We start from the raw sequence: 18,197 nt of genomic DNA on the forward strand, positions 1-18,197 counted from the left end.
CGCCGCGAGGATCACGGATGTTTGCTCCACATCGTTGTCGAGAAACTCCTCCAAATTGGAGTCGGAGGAGAAGGACGAATCCTCCAATAAAAACAACGCCCACGGGTCCATCTGCAAGCGCAACTGCGAGGAAGTTAGGAGGGCGGCGAATCCACGGCTACGAGGAGTTTGGGAGAGTTCCATACCTTGGCGCGGCGGCGAATCCGCGGCCGAGGATGCATTGGGGATGCGGGCGCTCCGGCGGGCGGAACGGACGCGGCGAGGCGGCACGAGTATTTCTACCGGGCAGATTCGGAGGAGACGACCCGCGTACGTCGGGATCTACGTCGGCGCGTGGCAACGGTGAGAGGTGAGGGAAGGGGGAAAGAGAAGGAGCTGAATGTTCCTTCACGCCAACATGGGGAAAGAGATGGGGTTCACGCTCGCACATCCTCGCGAAACCGGGAAACTGAATCTGACTGGCCCGGATAATTTTTTTGGTATGGAGGTCCGATACGATGGACTGCCCCTTTTTCCCCTCCAAACCCGCAAAACGGCGATTATTATGCGCATGGGGTCCGATGCGGTGCCTGTTAAAGATGCTCTTATCCTTCTCCTGCACCCTACGATCTAGCCTTTTCCTCCACCCTACTATCGAGATTGGATGTACGTGATTGCCTAAGATTTAAACTAAAAAAAGTTCCCAATTTTTTTAATTTTTTTTCTAGTAAACCATAAATGGTTCTTTGTGTATTCTAATATTAATACCATTTGGATTAGTGGTTTAAATATAAATGGATTTTTAAGCTAAATAACTTAAAGACTGAACCTTTCACATAACTTCTCACCGATGCATTTCCGATTTAATAGGATTTTTTTTAAAAAAATCTATTTTTTTAATTTTTAGTTTAAATCTAAGACAATCTTATACATCCAATCTTATACTTAGAGTGGAGGACGAGACCTAAGGGCATCTTCAACGCTATGACCCAAACAGATGGTGTATTTCGTCCGTTTGGGTCGTGCGGCGGACACGCGGATATCGTGCGGATGCCCACAGACGTCCGTGTCTATTTTTATTCCCCACCCACTGACCCAAACTGGACGCCATCCTTCTGAGCTGGTGATGCTGCGCAGGTGCGTGGCGAGGCCGACGACGGCACGGGCGAGGCGAGGCCGGCGACGACGCGGGCGAGGCTAGGCCGGCGACGGCTTGGCCGTGGCGAGGCATGGCGCGGCAGGTGACGGCGGGCGCGGCGAGCCCGCGCGAGCCTGCGCGCCATGGCGGGCGTGGCGAGGCCGGCGACGGCGCGGAGAGGCGAGGCCCGCGACGACGCAACCCTGGCAAGGCGCGGAGCGGCGAGCCCTGCGCGACCATGGTGGTCGTGGCGAGGCCAGCGACGATGCGGGCGAGGCGAGGCCGGCGAGGCGCGGGCGAGGCGAGGCCGGCGACGGCGCGGCCGTGGCGAGGCATGGCGCAGCGAGCACGTGCGCGGCCATGGCGGGCGTGGCGTGGCGAGGAGGCGCGGGTCGCGGCAGTGGCGGGCGAGGGCGCGCGAGGCACGGCGTCGGCGGACGAGGGCGGCGCGGGTCGCGGCCGTGGCGGACGTCGCGGGGCTCGGCCGTGGCGGGCGGCGCGGAGCTTTGCCGTGGTGGATGAGGGCGGTGCGGGGAGGGGCTCGGCCTGGGCAGCACATGCGCCGGCGAGGGCTGGACGCGGCCGCCCACTGGTCCATCAACGAGAGAGGCGCCGAAAGTGCATGGAGCCACCATGTGTGGTTTTGGTAATTAATGACAATCCCTATGGACTAATGTATGCATTGAGTTATATTTGTAGGTGTTATCCATAGGCAATGCTTGAACCATATGTTGGCTTCAAGGTTGCAATAAGAAGAATTTGATGAAGGATATCAAGTGTCAAATACGTCTTGAAGATGAAGATGAAGTGAGCCCTCAAGTTACTTCAAGACATCAACATAATGAAGTGCAAGTTCAAGATGAGCCAACTCGAAGAGATCATAAGCTTGAAGCTTGCCATGAAGAAATGCTTGAACCATATGTTGGCTTCAAGGTTGCAAGAAGAAGAAATTGATGAAGGATATCAAGTGTCAAGTATGTCTTGAAGATGAAGGTGAAGTGAGCCCTCAAGTTACTTCAAGACATCAACATGATGAAGAATGAAGAAATGAAGTGCAAGTTCAAGATGAGCCATCTCGAAGAGATCCTTTGCTTGAGTCTTGCCATCCAAATGAAGAAGATCAAGTGTCAAGTATGTCTTGAAGATGAAGATGAAGTGAGCTCTCAAGGTTAACTTCAAGACATCAACGAAATTAAGTGCAAGTTCAAGATGAGCCATCTCGAAGAGATCCTTTGCTTGAGTCTTGCCATCCATATGGTGATCATGGATATATGAAGATGTGCCGAAGAAGAAGCTCTCCCATGGTGGATTATGGGGGAGCAATCCATATGGTGATCATGGATATGTGAAGATGCGCCGAAGAAGAAGCTCTCCCATGGTGGATTATGGGGGAGCAATCCACAAGACTTCGTCAATCAAGCACAATCAAGAAAGGCGTTCCATCTTGTTGAGGTCAAGATCATCATCATCGAGCTCAAGTGGAATGCGCAAGTATAAGGTTTGCTCTTGATAGGGTTTCTTTCTCACCGGTCTCATAGTGTAGTTGGAGACCGGTTTATAGTTTAGTTGCCGTACTATCAAGAGGGCTCTCGAGTGAGTAACTCGATCGTATCGTTCGGAGAGAGCTCAAACCTTTGCATTCTTACATCATCTTTCTTGGTTATTATTTGGATCTTATCCATGTGATGTTTTAGAGCTTGTACTTATTCTCATGACAAGCTCTAGTTCATCAAGAATGGTTATTGCACGGGCAACTTGTTGCATTTTCAAGGTTGGAGGTTTTCACCGGTATGTCTTTTTTAGATAGGTCAAAACTTTCATCATTTGTTTCTATCCTACATTGTTGGATTATGATGGTTCCCTGCATGATCTTATAGAGCTTGTTCCTAACTTTAAAACAAGCCCAAGATCATCAAAATCGGAGTCCGGATGCTAAAGTTATGCCCGTTTCAGTTTGATGTTTCTGCCAGTTTTCAGGGGGGTGGATATTCCGGCCCAAGTTTGGGGCGGATAATCTCCCCCCCCCCACAAAAATCCGGCCTCTGGGAAAATCCGGCCAAAAATCCGGCCCCCATCCAGGGGCATGTTTTTTTCTGGTCCTTAGTCGTTTTTCGGGGCCCGGATATTTTGCAAATATCCGGGCCGAAAAATCCGGCCTGAGCATACCCAAACGGTCATATTTCGATGGGAGGGGTATTTAAGCACCCCTTCTTCCTCCTTGGGCTGGTTGGTTCACTCTCTCCCTCTCCTCCATTGTTCTCCTTCAAAGCTTACCCTAGTTCTTGATTCCTCCCATGATTCTTGCATATTCTTGAGGGAAAAGAGAGAGGAGATCTAGATCTACATCTTCACCAATCAAATCCATCTCTTTGTGAGAGGAACCACCTAGATCTAGATCTTGGAGAATTTTGTGTTCTCCTCTTTGTTCTTCCTCTCTTATTCCCCCAGTAGCTTTTGTAGTTTTGTTGGAATTTGAGAGAGAAGGACTTCAGCATCTTTGTGGTGTTCTTGCCATTGCATTTGTTGCATAGGTTTGAGTTCTCCACGGTGATTCGTGGTGGTGAAAGCAAGAAGGTTGTTACTCTTGGGTTCTTGGAACCCTAGACGGATTCCAGGCCTTTGTGGCGATTTGTTGGGAGCCTCCAATTAAGTTGTGGATGTGTGCCCCAATCTTTGTGTAAGGCCCGGTTTCCGCCTCGAAGGAAATCCCTTAGTGGAACCGTGACCTAGGCCTTTGTGGCGAGGGTCACCGGAGAATAAGGTGATGCGCCTTTGTGGCGTTCGGTGTGTGGTGTGAGTACCGCATCTTGGGGTGAGGCCTTTGTGGCGTTGGTGTGCATCGAGCAACCACACCTCAAGGTGAGCCTCTTGTGGCGTTCGGGAGCACTAAGCCACTGCACCTCTCCAACGGAGATTAGCACTCGCAAGAGTGTGAACTTCGGGATAAATCTTCGTCTCCCGCGTGCCTCGGTTATCTCTATACCCGAGCTCTTTACTTATGCACTTTACCTTGTGATAGCCATCGTGCTTGAAGTTATATATCTTGCTATCACATAGTTGCTTGTATTGCTTAGCATAAGTTGTTGGTGCACATAGGTGAACCATTGCTTAGAATAAGTTGTTGGTGCACATAGGTGAACCATAGTATATAGGCTTTGGGCGTGACAAATTAAACGCTAGTTTTATTCCGCATTTGTTAAGCCCATGTCGTAAAAGTTTAAATCGCCTATTCACCCCCCCTCTAGGCGACATCCGTGTCCTTTCAATTGGTATCATAGCAAGGTCTCTCATTCTTAGGCTTCACCGCCTTGAGAGTAAAGATGTCGGTTAGGGGATTAGTGCACAATAACTTTTTTATATTTGATGGCACACATTATGATCTATGGAAAATTTATGTGTTTAATATTTTGCGGGGTATTTCCCCGGACATGGAGCGATTTCTTGACATGGGTTTTTCTTCTCCTAAGGATCCTCAAAATTTATCTCTTGAGGAGAAGAAAAACTCTTGCCTCGATGCTCTTGCTTCTCATGTGTTTTCCATGGTTGTGAGCAATGTAGTTACTTCATCAATCATGCCTTTTGGGAGCTCTCATGAATTATGGACAAAGCTTCAAGATAAATATGATGTGTCCAATATTATTGAGGATGATTGTATTGCTTCCACTTCCGGCCGTGATGAGTTCTCATCTTCATCCACTTCACCAATGTGTGGCAAGACACAAGGTAATGATATGGTGAGTGGTGATGGAAATTGCAATGTTGGTATTGAGCTCACTATTGATGATCCTTCATCTATATCTCATTGCAATGGTTCATCTTTGGACTTAAACACATCTAGCACTAGAAATGATTTACATGCTTGTGTTGATAGTCCTTGCATATCATGTGTAAATTGCTTGAATAAATCTAATGATGATATGCTTGCTTTGTCTTGTGGCCATGATAAAAATCCTTCTATTTCCTCTAGTTGTTGTGTGACTAACAATGTAGAGGAAACCAAATATTCTATTGGTCAAGACAAGATCTTGAAAAGTGCCTCAAGTAACTCCTCATCTTTATCTCACGGTTCTCATATATGCCTTATGGCCAAGGGTTCCACGGTACCTCCTACCATGGAACCTAATATGTCTTGTGGTGATAAGGATGAGGATGAATATGAAGAAGAGGATTGGGTTGTCTCTCTACGCAATAAGGGTAAGAGTGTATTCAAGGTTCTTTGCAAAGATAAAATTGCTAGCTCCCACTTCTTTGAAATCTTGACTACCGCTATTGAGAGCCAAAAATGTATTTGGTTGCATGAGAACACCATTGATAAAATGGGTGCTCTTGAACGTGAGTACGCTAATGATGTGGCATCTCTAAAGGATGAACTTGAAGAAGAACAAACCACCAAGGAAGCTCTTGAGGAGACCTTTGCTCTAGAATTGTCTAGAGAAAAGGAAAACCATGATAGAGCTCTTGAGGTGGCAAATGAACTAAAGCTAAAAAATGATAAGCTTGTGTTTGTTAATGCTAAACTCCTTGAGGATTTTGAGCAACTCAAAAAGGGCTCAAGGGTCATTGAGAGTGCGCTCACCAAACTCACCGAGTCGCATGAGAAACTTAAAGCTTCTTATCTAAAAAAGCATGCCAACTTGCCTTCTCCCATTGCTATTAATAATGATGCGTGTGCTACTAACTCTACTTCTTGTGAAGCATCTATCTTGAAGGAGAATGTTGAGCTAAGGGCTCAACTTGAATTGCTAACTAGCAATTATGGGAAATTGGAAGAAAATCATGGAAAGCTTTCTATCTCCCATGAGGATCTTGTAGCTTCCCATGATAGGCTAAAGTTAGCTCATGAGGCTATCATATCAAAGGCAACACCTTGTGAGCCTCATGTGGATACTAGCACTACTACTCAAAATGCTATATTGCCATGTGCTAGTCCTAGTAATTCATCCACTCATAGTATTGCTAAATCTTATGATGAATTATCTTCCTTGCCTTGTTGCTCTAACAATGAAGGTTCTACTTCCTATAGTACTTGTGTTGTTACTAACCATGTAGAGGAAATCAAAGAGCTCAAGGCCCAAGTCACTTCCTTGAAGAACGACTTGGTAAAGAGTCATGAAGGGAAATGCAAACTTGACAAGATGTTGAGTGTGCAACAATCCCCCAATGACAAGAGTGGACTTGGATTCAACTCCAACAACAAGAACAAGTCCAAGAACAAGTCCAAGAACAACAAGATTAAGAAGGGCCAACTACAAGTCAAAGACCCGGCCAAGATTGTTTGCTTCAAGTGCAAAACTGAAGGGCATCATGTTAGATCTTGCCCTTTGAAGAAGAAGCAAAAAGGGAAGCGGCCTCAAGCTCAAACTCATATTCAACCTCAAGTTGAAGAAATGCCACTTCCCAAGAAGAATCAATCCAAGGCTCCCATTGTGGAGAAATCTAGTGAGAAGAAGGAGAAGAAAAGAACTTGCTACATATGCCGTGAGAAGGGCCACATCTCCTCCTTTTGCACTATTGGTACCTCATCCAACTCTATCACCATTGATGATGTTTATTCTCTTCGTAAGGATGAGGGTGGCAATGTGTTTTCCAAATATGTTGTTGCTCAAAGTGGTGTCAAGAAAAGAACCTTTTGGGTTGCCAAGACTATTGTGACAAACCTCTTAGGACCCAACATAGTTGGGGACCAACAATCCAAAACTTGATCAATAGGTGCTTGTTGGAGGACATTGGAGACTTGGCTACATCATGAAGAATTAAGGGGTCTTCATCATTTATATTATATCAAGCCAAGTCTTTTGGTTATCTTGCTTCTATCATATATTCAATGTTCCTCCTTGCGGTAACATGTGCTCAACTCATTTATATTGAAAGTTACTCGCCCCTTTGCATGTGTTAGTTTTGTTCCTAACATGTGGTTGTATATGTTGTGCTTCCTACTTTCTTTTCTTGAGAAATCAAGTCTATATATGTTAGGTTGCACACCATGTATTTGTGTTTGTGTTGGAGCCTCTTTGCATCTTGTTGTATCTTATAAGGCTCTTATGAGCGATTAATGGACTATCCCATTTTGGGGGAGTGATATTCCTTTGGGAATTTCATGATCCTAACAATGTGTGTACATGAGGAATATCACTTAGAATTGATATTGCAAGATTATCTAGTCTCTATGTGGTATGGCATCTTCATGAGAAATTCAAATTCTAAATGTCCATTAATATCTCTAGTTGGATCATATTTGCCTCTTGTGAAAATAAATTCCTTATCACATTATGGGGGAGTAATAAGCTTTGTGCATATTACAAGCCTAGAAAATGTGAACATTTGAGGTTGTGTCACATAGAATTGATATCATAAATTATCTCTCTCCTATGTGGCATGTTTGCTAAAACAAGCTCCAATTTGCTTAAATAGCTTCATTGCTAATATCTTTGTGGATCTTATTTGTGAAAGTTTTTCTTGTCATGGTTTTTCACAACGTGTCCCCCAATACATTTTTGGAAAACCATGTGCTTCAAGTCATACTATTAATTGCTTTGCATGTTGGTATGAATACTATTAATTGCTTTGCATGTTGGTATGAATACTATTAATTGCTTTGCATGTTGGTATGACTAAATGAAGCTATCAAGAAACTATCTTTGCATGATGGTTAACTCTTATCTTTTACCATATGCTTTATTCGTTGTAAATATGATCTTATGTATACTTACAAACTACCACCGGAAAAAATTTCTTAATACCGCTTGTCCTAGGACAAGTGGTAATAAATTGTGAGGTAGATATTTTTTGATCATATCTACATTGGCTCTTGTGTTTAAATTGCCTTATTTATTGCCATGAATTTGTTGTGCTTTGACTCCCATGTGTCTTCCTTGCATCTTATGGATCTAATTTGTCTATTCAAACTTTCTTAGCATTTTTAGTAGATATAGGTAGCGTGATGATCCTAGTTTTGTGCATTTTGTATCCATATTCTAAATCCTAGATAATGCACTAATCTTGGGGGAGCTCTCCTATATTTGTTATAATGCTTAAACTTCTCTTGATCATTATCAAAAATTTGGTTTTGGGAGACATAAATTTTCTTTTTGGTACTTTGTGCCATCATAAAAAGTTTCGAGGGTTTGGTTTATTTGTTGGAACCTTGCTCTCTTGGGAGTTGGTTATCTCATTCCTTTGTGTTTAGGTTTAATTAGCTTCTTATAATGAGATAATTCTTTGGAGTTAATCTTGTGTTGATTTGATTCTTTGATATAATTTGGACAACCATTGTCTCTTAATTTATTTGGTGTTTTGTACAAATTATATCTTTCTTTGGTTCTTGAAAGTATTATGCATGCATATTTAATATATGTATATCTTATGGCATGTGTTACTTTCTTTGATCCAATATATAGGGTAAACTCCATCAAATCCTAATTTGATTAAGATGTGCATGAAATTCAATTTCATATCTATATGCACATAGAATTGTGGAGTTTGTCCTATATGTTGTAGTGTGTCTAAATACTTTGGACCCAATTAGTTTTGGGACCATTTTGTACTTACCTTTGTGTTAGGTACAATGGATATGCATTGGATGCTTGTCTCACTCTTGGAAAGAAGTGGTGACTCAATGGTAACTTGAGGCAAGCTAGGATGGTCAACGAACACATATCTACTACATCCACACCAATGCTATCTTGGTAACAAGTATCTTCTCATGCATACTTTTCTTGTATCCAACCTTATGGTTGCATCTTGGCATGAATCTCTTGATTTGCAAATATTGTGCTTCTTGAATTTTTTTTTATGAAACCTCTTTATTGTGAATGTGAGTAATTTGAGATGAGTGCATTTGTTGGGAAGTATTTTAAATCATGATCATGATTCATCCATACCAACTATGCCTGTCTAGCAATTTTATTGCATATCAATTCCTCAAGGCTCTCACGTGTGCAATATAGATGAAAGTGCAAATTTAGTTATTTCTGTTGGTATCCTCGTTTGTGATACTTGTTGCCTTTCTCAAATGCATCCAAACTATCTTCTATCCCTTGTTGATATTTGTGATGTATTTTAGATGTTTGTGGTTGAAGTTCATGAATGTACAATAAGATAAAATTGAGCCTTTGGCCATGCTATTAAGCAAAAATTCTTATTGGTATATTACATGACTTCGTCTTGGATATCATGCTATATGTCTTGTGTGTCTTATTTGTGTGTGCATGTTTCTTTGTGGATAAATATCTTAGTGATTTTGTCCACTTAGAGAAACTTATACACATAAGAGATGATACATATCCATTTGATATCTTATTTATTTGTTGCATGTTGATTGGTGATGCTAAGCAATATAATTCATTGAAGACTATGATGATGCTTTTTGCTCATCCATATAATAGTCTTGTAATATGCTTTGTCATGCCTTTCACATATTCTCTTGGTTGAGCCTATTATTATGGTGCATGTTACTTGTTGCTCAACCATTTGTTTATTGCAAGTGTTAAGCTTAATTTTCTATCTATGATCTATTGCAAATGTTTGTGTTTTAAATGGTAATGAGGGAGTGAGAATTCCATGTTATGCATACTGTATTCAAATGCAACATTTTAATTTATGCATGTACCTTGGGGAGCTTTCTCATTTTATTTAAGGCACTATTTTGTGGTGATCATTAGAGTTTTATTCACTTGGTATCTTTTGTTTTTGAATGGTATTATGGGAGTGATGATTCCATGTTTGTGCACTTTATACTACAATGCAAATTGTCTAGTTTTGTGCACAAACCTTGGGGAGCTTCCTCATATTATTTAGAGCAATCTTCTTGATCTTATCATAATATCTATCTTTCTTTTGGTATCTTCTTTGTGGTTCATTTGGTTGCTTGCTTCATTTGTTGAAGCTTCTTGACTTCGTTATCTTTTTGCGATGTTTGATCCTATCTATGGTGTGATTCCTTCCGAATATTCGTCATTGGATACGTGCATTTGATTCCACTCAAATTATGAGAAATGCACACGCTATGGAGGAACTCTCACTATATTGGCCTTCTAAAGTTTTCACCCATTTCGGCAATTGGTGCCAATGGGGGAGAAGTTTGGAGGGTTTAAGGGAATTTGGTTATGTCTTTTCTTTGCGCTTAAGCATGTGCCTTTATTGCATTGCATCTTGTTGCTTTGCATAGTTGAATATTTAGAGGAAACTCCACTAGGCTTTGAATGCCAATATATGCAATGAAAGTCAAGATCATTCACACATGCATATATTATGGGGGAGTTTGCTCTATATATTCAATTTATTTGTTACTTAAATTCCTTATATAAACCCTCTCAAAGAGATTGTCATCAATTACCAAAATGGGGGAGATTGAAAGTGCATGGATCCACCATGTGTGGTTTTGGTAATTAATGACAATCCCTATGGACTAATGTTTGCATTGAGTTATATTTGTAGGTGTTGTCCATAGGCAATGCTTGAACCATATGTTGGCTTCAAGGTTGCAATAAGAAGAATTTGATGAAGGATATCAAGTGTCAAGTATGTCTTGAAGATGAATATGAAGTGAGCCCTCAAGTTACTTCAAGACATCAACATAATGAAGTGCAAGTTCAAGATGAGCCAACTCGAAGAGATCATAAGCTTGAAGCTTTCCATGAAGAAATGCTTGAACCATATGTTGGCTTCAAGGTTGCAAGAAGAATAAATTGATGAAGGATATCAAGTGTCAAGTATGTCTTGAAGATGAAGGTGAAGTGAGCCCTCGAGTTACTTCAAGATATCAACATGATGAAGAATGAAGAAATGAAGTGCAAGTTCAAGATGAGCCATCTCGAAGAGATCCTTTGCTTGAGTATTGCCATCCAAATGAAGAAGATCAAGTGTCAAGTATGTCTTGAAGATGAAGATGAAGTTAGCTCTCAAGGTTAACTTCAAGACATCAACGAAATGAAGTGCAAGTTCAAGATGAGCAATCTCGAAGAGATCCTTCGCTTGAGTCTTGCCATCCATATGGTGATCATGGATATGTGAAGATGTGCCGAAGAAGAATCTCTCCCATGGTGGATTATGGGGGAGCAATCCATATGGTGATCATGGATATGTGAAGATGCACCGAAGAAGAAGCTCTCCCATGGTGGATTATGGGGGAGCAATCCACAAGACTTCGTCAATCAAGCACAATCAAGAAAGGCGTTCCATCTTGTTGAGGTCAAGATCGTCATCATCGAGCTCAAGTGGAATGCGCAAGTATAAGGTTTGCTCTTGATAGGGTTTCTTTCTCACCGGTCTCATAGTGTAGTTGGAGACCGGTTTATAGTTTAGTTGTCGTACTATCAAGAGGGCTCTCGAGTGAGTAACTCGATCGTATCGTTCGGAGAGAGCTCAAACCTTTGGATTCTTGCATCATCTTTCTTGGTTGTTATTTGTATCTTATCCATGTGATGTTTTAGAGCTTGTACTTATTCTCATGACAAGCTCTAGTTCATCAAGAATGGTTTTTGCACGGGCAACTTGTTGCATTTTCAAGGTTGGAGGTTTTTACCGGTATGTCTTTTTTAGATAGGTCAAACCTTTCATCATTTGTTTCTATCCTACATTGTTGGATTATGATGGTTCCCTGCATGATCTTGTAGAGCTTGTTCCTAGCTTTAAAACAAGCCCAAGATCATCAAAATCGGAGTCCGGATGCTAAAGTTATGCCCGTTTCAGTTTGATGTTTACGCGGTTTTCAGGGGCGGATATTCCGGCCCAAGTTTGGGGCGAATAATCCCCCCCCCCCCCCCCCCCCCCCGAAAAATCCGGCCTCTGGGAAAATCCGGCCAAAAATCCGGCACCCATCCAGGGGCATGTTTTTTCTGGTCCTTAGTCGTTTTTCGGGGGCCGGATATTTTGCAAATATCCGGCCCGGAAAATCCGCCCTGAGCATACCCAAACGGTCATATTTCGATGGGAGGGGTATTTAAGCACCCCTTCTTCCTCCTTGGGCTGGTTGGTTCACTCTCTCCCTCTCCTCCATTGTTCTCCTTCAAAGCTTACCCTAGTTCTTGATTCCTCCCATGATTCTTGCATATTCTTGAGGGAAAAGAGAGAGGAGATCTAGATCTACATCTTCACCAATCAAATCCATTTCTTTGTGAGAGGAACCACCTAGATCTAGATCTTGGAGAATTTTGTGTTCTCCTCTTTGTTCTTCCTCTCTTATTTCCCCAATAGCTTTTGTAGCTTTGTTGGAATTTGAGAGAGAAGGACTTGAGCATCTTTGTGGTGTTCTTGCCATTGCATTTGTTGCATAGGTTTGAGTTCTCCACGGTGATTCGTGGTGGTGAAAGCAAGAAGGTTGTTACTCTTGGGTTCTTGGAACCCTAGACGGATTCTAGGCCTTTGTGGCGATTTGTTGGGAGCCTCCAATTAAGTTGTGGATGTGTGCCCCAATCTTTGCGTAAGGCCCGGTTTCCGCCTTGAAGGAAATCCCTTAGTGGAACCGTGACCTAGGCCTTTGTGGCGAGGGTCACCGGAGAATAAGGTGAGGCGCCTTCATGGCGTTCGGTGTGTGGTGTGAGTACCGCATCTTGGGGTGAGGCCTTTGTGGCGTTGGTGTGCATCGAGCAACCACACCTCAAGGTGAGCCTCTTGTGGCGTTCGGGAGCACTAAGCCGCCGCACCTCTCCAACGGAAATTAGCACTCGCAAGAGTGTGAACTTCGGGATAAATCTTCGTCTCCCGCGTGCCTCGGTTATCTCTATACCCGAGCTCTTTACTTATGCACTTTACCTTGTGATAGCCATCGTGCTTGAAGTTATATATCTAGCTATCACATAGTTGCTTGTATTGCTTAGCATAAGTTGTTGGTGCACATAGGTGAACCATTGCTTAGAATAAGTTGTTGGTGCACATAGGTGAACCATAGTATATAGGCTTTGGGCTTGACAAAGTAAACGCTAGTTTTATTCCGCATTTGTTAAGCCCATGTCGTAAAAGTTTAAATCGTCCATTCACCCCCTCTAGGCGCCATCCGTGCCCTTTCAGGCGCGGGGTGGCGCAGCTGCCGTCAGCAGGCAGCGGGGCGACGAGGCCGCCGTTGGCACGCAGCACCGCGAGGCGAGGCGCGGTGATACGTCTCAAACGTATATATAATTTCTTATGTTCCATGCTACTTTTATGATGATACTCACATGTTTTATACACTTTATATGTCATTATTATGCATTTTCCGACACTAACCTATTAACGAGATGCCGAAGAGCCAGTTGCTGTTTTATGCTGTTTTTGGTTTCAGAAATCCTAGTAAGGAAATATTCTCGGAATTGGACGAAATCAAAGCCCAGGGTCCTATTTTTGCACGAAGCTTCCAGAAGACCGAGGGGGAAAGGAAGTGGGGCCACGAGGCGCCGCCACAACAGGGCGGCGCGGCCAAGCCCTAGGCCGCGCCGGCCTGGCGTGTGGGGCCCTCGTGTGGACCCCCGCGTTGCCCTTCCGCCTACTTAAAGCCTCCGTCGCGAAACCCCCAGTACCGAGAGCCACGATACGGAAAACCTTACTGAGACGCCGCCGCCGCCAATCCCATCTCGGGGGATTCAGGAGATCGCCTCCGGCACCCTGCCGGAGAGGGGATTCATCTCCCGGAGGACTCTACACCGCCATGGTCGCCTCCGGATTGATGAGTGAGTAGTTCACCCCTGGACTATGGGTCCATAGCAGTAGCTAGATGGTTGTCTTCTCCTCATGTGCTTCATTGTCGGATCTTGTGAGCTGCCTAACATGATCAAGATCATCTATCTGTAATGCTATATGTTGTGTTTGTTGGGATCCGATGAATAGAGAATACTATGTTATGTTGATTATCAATCTATTACCTATGTGTTGTTTATGATCTTGCATGCTCTCCGTTGTTAGTAGAGGCTCTGGCCAAGTTTTTGCTAGTAACTCCAAGAGGGAGTATTTATGCTCGATAGTGGGTTCATGCCTCCATTAAATGCAGGACGATGTGAGAAAGTTCTAAGGTTGTGGATGTGCTGTTGCCACTAGGGATAAAACATTGATGCTATGTTCGAGGATATAGTTATTGATTACATTACACACCATACTTAATGCAATTGTCTGTTGCTTGCAACTTAATACCGGAAGGGGTTCGGATGATAACCTGAAAGTGGACTTTTTAGGCATAGATGCATGCTGGATAGCGGTCTATGTACTTTGTCGTAATGCCCAATTGAATCTCACAATATTCATCATGTCATGTATGTGCATTGTCATGCCCTCTCTATTTGTCAATTGCCCAACTGTAATTCGTTCACCCAACATGCTATTTATCTTATGGGAGAGACACCTCTAGTGAACTGTGGACCCCGGTCCATTCTTTTACATCGAATACAATCTACTGCAATACTTGTTTTACTGTTCTCTGCAAACAATCATCATCCACACTATACATCTAATCCTTTGTTACAGCAAGCCGGTGAGATTGACAACCTCACTGTTTCATTGGGACAAAGTACTTTGGTTGTGTTGTGCAGGTTCCACGTTGGCGCCGGAATCCCTGGTGTTGCGCCGCACTACACTCCGTCACCATCAACCTTCAACGTGCTTCTTGACTCCTACTGGTTCGATAAACCTTGGTTTCTTGCGAGGAAAACTTGCTGCTGTACACATCATACCTTCCTCTTGGGGTTCCCAACGGACGAGTGCTTTACCGTCACAAGGAAGCTACTTTCTGGCGACGTTGATCCCACATCAACTCCCACGTCAGCAGCTCTTTTTCTGGCGCCGTTGCCGGGGAGATCAAGACACGCTGCAAGGGGAGTCTTCACATCCCAATCTCTTTACTTTGTTTTTGTCTTGCTTTATTTTATTTACTACTTTGTTTGCTGCACTAAATAAAAACACAAAAAAATTAGTTGCTAGTTTTACTTTATTTACTATCTTGTTTGCTATATCAAAAACACAAAAAAATTAGTTACTTGCATTTACTTTATCTAGTTTGCTTTATTTACTGTTGCTAAAATGAATACTGCTGAGAATACTAAGTTGTGTGACTTCACAACCACAAATAATAATGATTTCTTATGCACACCTATTGCTCCACCTGCTACTACAGCGGAGTTCTTTGAAATTAAACCTGCTTTACTGAATCTTGTTATGCGAGAGCAATTTTCTGGTGTTAGTTCTGATGATGCTGCTGCCTATCTCAATAATTTTGTTGAACTTTGTGAAATGCAAAAGTATAAAGATGTAGATGGTGACATAATAAAATTAAAATTGTTCCCTTTCTCATTAAGAGGAAGAGCTAAAGATTGGTTGCTATCTCTGCCTAAGAATAGTATTGATTCATGGACTAAATGCAAGGATGCTTTTATTGGTAGATATTATCCCCCTGCTAAAATTATATCTTTAAGGAGTAGCATAATGAATTTTAAACAATTAGATACTGAGCATGTTGCACAAGCATGGGAAAGAATGAAATCTTTGGTTAAAAATTGCCCAACCCATGGACTGACTACTTGGATGATCATCCAAACCTTTTATGCAAGACTGAATTTTTCTTCGCGGAACCTATTGGATTCAGCTGCTGGAGGTACCTTTATGTCCATCACTCTTGGTGAAGCAACAAAGCTTCTTGATAATATGATGATTAATTACTCTGAATGGCACACGGAAAGAGCTCCACAAGGTAAGAAGGTAAATTCTGTCGAAGAAACCTCTTCCTTGAGTGATAAGATTGATGCTATTATGTCTATGCTTGTGAATGATAGGACAAATGTTGATCCTAATAATGTTCCATTAGCTTCATTGGTTGCACAAGAAGAACATGTTGATGTAAACTACATTAAAAATAATAATTTCAAAAACAATGCTTACCGGAACAATTCTAGTAAAAACTATAGGCCATATCCTTATAATAATGGCAACGGCTATGGTAATTCTTATGGGAATTCCTACAACAATAATAGGAACACACCCCCTGGACTTGAAGCTATGCTTAAAGAATTTATTAGTACACAAACTGCTTTTAACAAATCTGTTGAAGAAAAGCTTGGGAAAATTGATATACTTGCTTCTAAAGTTGATAGTCTTGCTGCTGATGTTGATCTTTTGAAATTGAAAGTTATGCCTAATAGGGATAATGAAAACAAAATTGTTACTACAGCAAATGCCATCCAAGTTAGAATTAATGAGAATATAAGATTAATGGCTGAACTGCATGCTAGGTGGGAAAAAGAAGAAAATGAAAAACTAGCTAAAGAGAATAATATAGCTAAAGTTTGGACTATTACCACCACTAGCAATGCTAATGCTACACATGTTGCTGCACCTCCTACTAATAATGGTAAAAGAATTAGTGTAGGCAATGTTTCCACTTCTAATGCAAAGCGCGAAAAACTGCCTGAAACTGCTTAAGCTGCTGAAACTGCCTGTGATAAAACTGCTGAAATTTTTTCCAACATTGGGGACAATGATACCATTGTTTTAGATCATAATGGTTTAGATTTTGATGATTGCCACATCTCTGAAGTTATAAAGTTCTTACAAAAACTTGCTAAGAGTCCTAATGCTAGTGCTATAAATTTGGCTTTCACAAAACATATTACAAATGCTCTCATAAAAGCTAGAGAAGAGAAACTAAAACTTGAAACTTCTATTCCTAGGAAGCTAGAGGATGGTTGGGAGCCCATCATTAAGATGAAAGTCAATGACTTTGATTGTAATGCTTTATGTGATCTTGGTGCAAGTATTTCTGTTATGCCTAAGAAAATTTATGATATGCTTGACTTGCCACCATTGAAAAATTGTTATTTGGATGTTAATCTTGCTGATAACTCTACAAAGAAACCTTTGGGGAGAGTTGATAATGTTCGCATTACCGTTAACAATAACCTTGTCCCCGTTGATTTTGTTGTCTTGGATATTGAATGCAATGCATCTTGTCCCATTATATTGGGAAGACCTTTTCTTCGAACTGTTGGTGCTACCATTGATATGAAGGAAGGTAATATTAAATATAAATTTCCTCTCAAGAAAGGTATGGAACACTTCCCTAGAAAGAGAATGAAGTTACCTTTTGATTTTATTATTAGAACAAATTATGATGTTGATGCTTCATCTCTTGATAATACTTGATACACACTTTCTGCGCCTAGCTGAAAGGCGTTAAAGAAAAGCGCTTATGGGAGACAACCCATGTTTTTACTACAGTAATTTTGTTTTATATTTGAGTCTTGGAAGTTGTTTACTACTGTAGCAACCTCTCCTTATCTTAGTTTTCTTTGCTGTCACAAATCTGGGTAAAATTCTCTGTAGGAAACTCACAAAATTATGCCAATTTACGTGAGTGATCCTCAGATATGTACGCAACTTTCATTAATTTTAAGTTTTCTCATATGAGCAAGTCTGGTGCCTGTTAAAAATTCGTCTTTACGAACTGTTCTGTTTTGACAGATTCTGCCTTTTATTTTGCATTGCCTGTTTTGTTATGTTAGATGGATTTCTTTGTTCCATTAACTTTCAGTAGCTTTGTGCAATGTCCAGAAGTATAAAGAATGATTGTGTCACCTCTGAATATGTGAATTTTGATTATGCACTAATCCTCTAATGAGTTTGTTTCGAGTTTGGTGTGGAGGAAGTTTTCAAGGATCAAGAGAGGAGGATGATATACACTATGATCAAGGAGAGTGAAAGCTCTAAGCTTGGGGATGCCCCGGTGGTTCACCCCTGCATATATCAAGAAGACTCAAGCGTCTAAGCTTGGGGATGCACAAGGCATCCCCTTCTTCATCGACAACATTATCAGGTTCCTCCCCTGAAACTATATTTTTATTCCATCACATCTTATGTACTTTGCTTGGAGCGTCGGTTTGTTTTTGTTTTTGTTTTGTTTGAATAAAGTTGGATCCTAGCATTCATTGTGTGGGAGAGAGACATGCTCCGCTGTTGCATATGGACAAATATGTCCTTAGGCTTTACTCATAGTATTCATGGCGAAAGTTTCTTCTTCGTTAAATTGTTATATGGTTGGAATCGGAAAATGATATATGTGGTAATTGGTATAATATATTGAATAATGTGATACTTGGAAATTGTTGTGCTCATGTTTAAGCTCTTGCAT

This window comes from Lolium perenne, chromosome 3 (assembly GCF_019359855.2).
Source record: "Lolium perenne isolate Kyuss_39 chromosome 3, Kyuss_2.0, whole genome shotgun sequence".
NCBI lineage: Eukaryota > Viridiplantae > Streptophyta > Magnoliopsida > Poales > Poaceae > Lolium > Lolium perenne.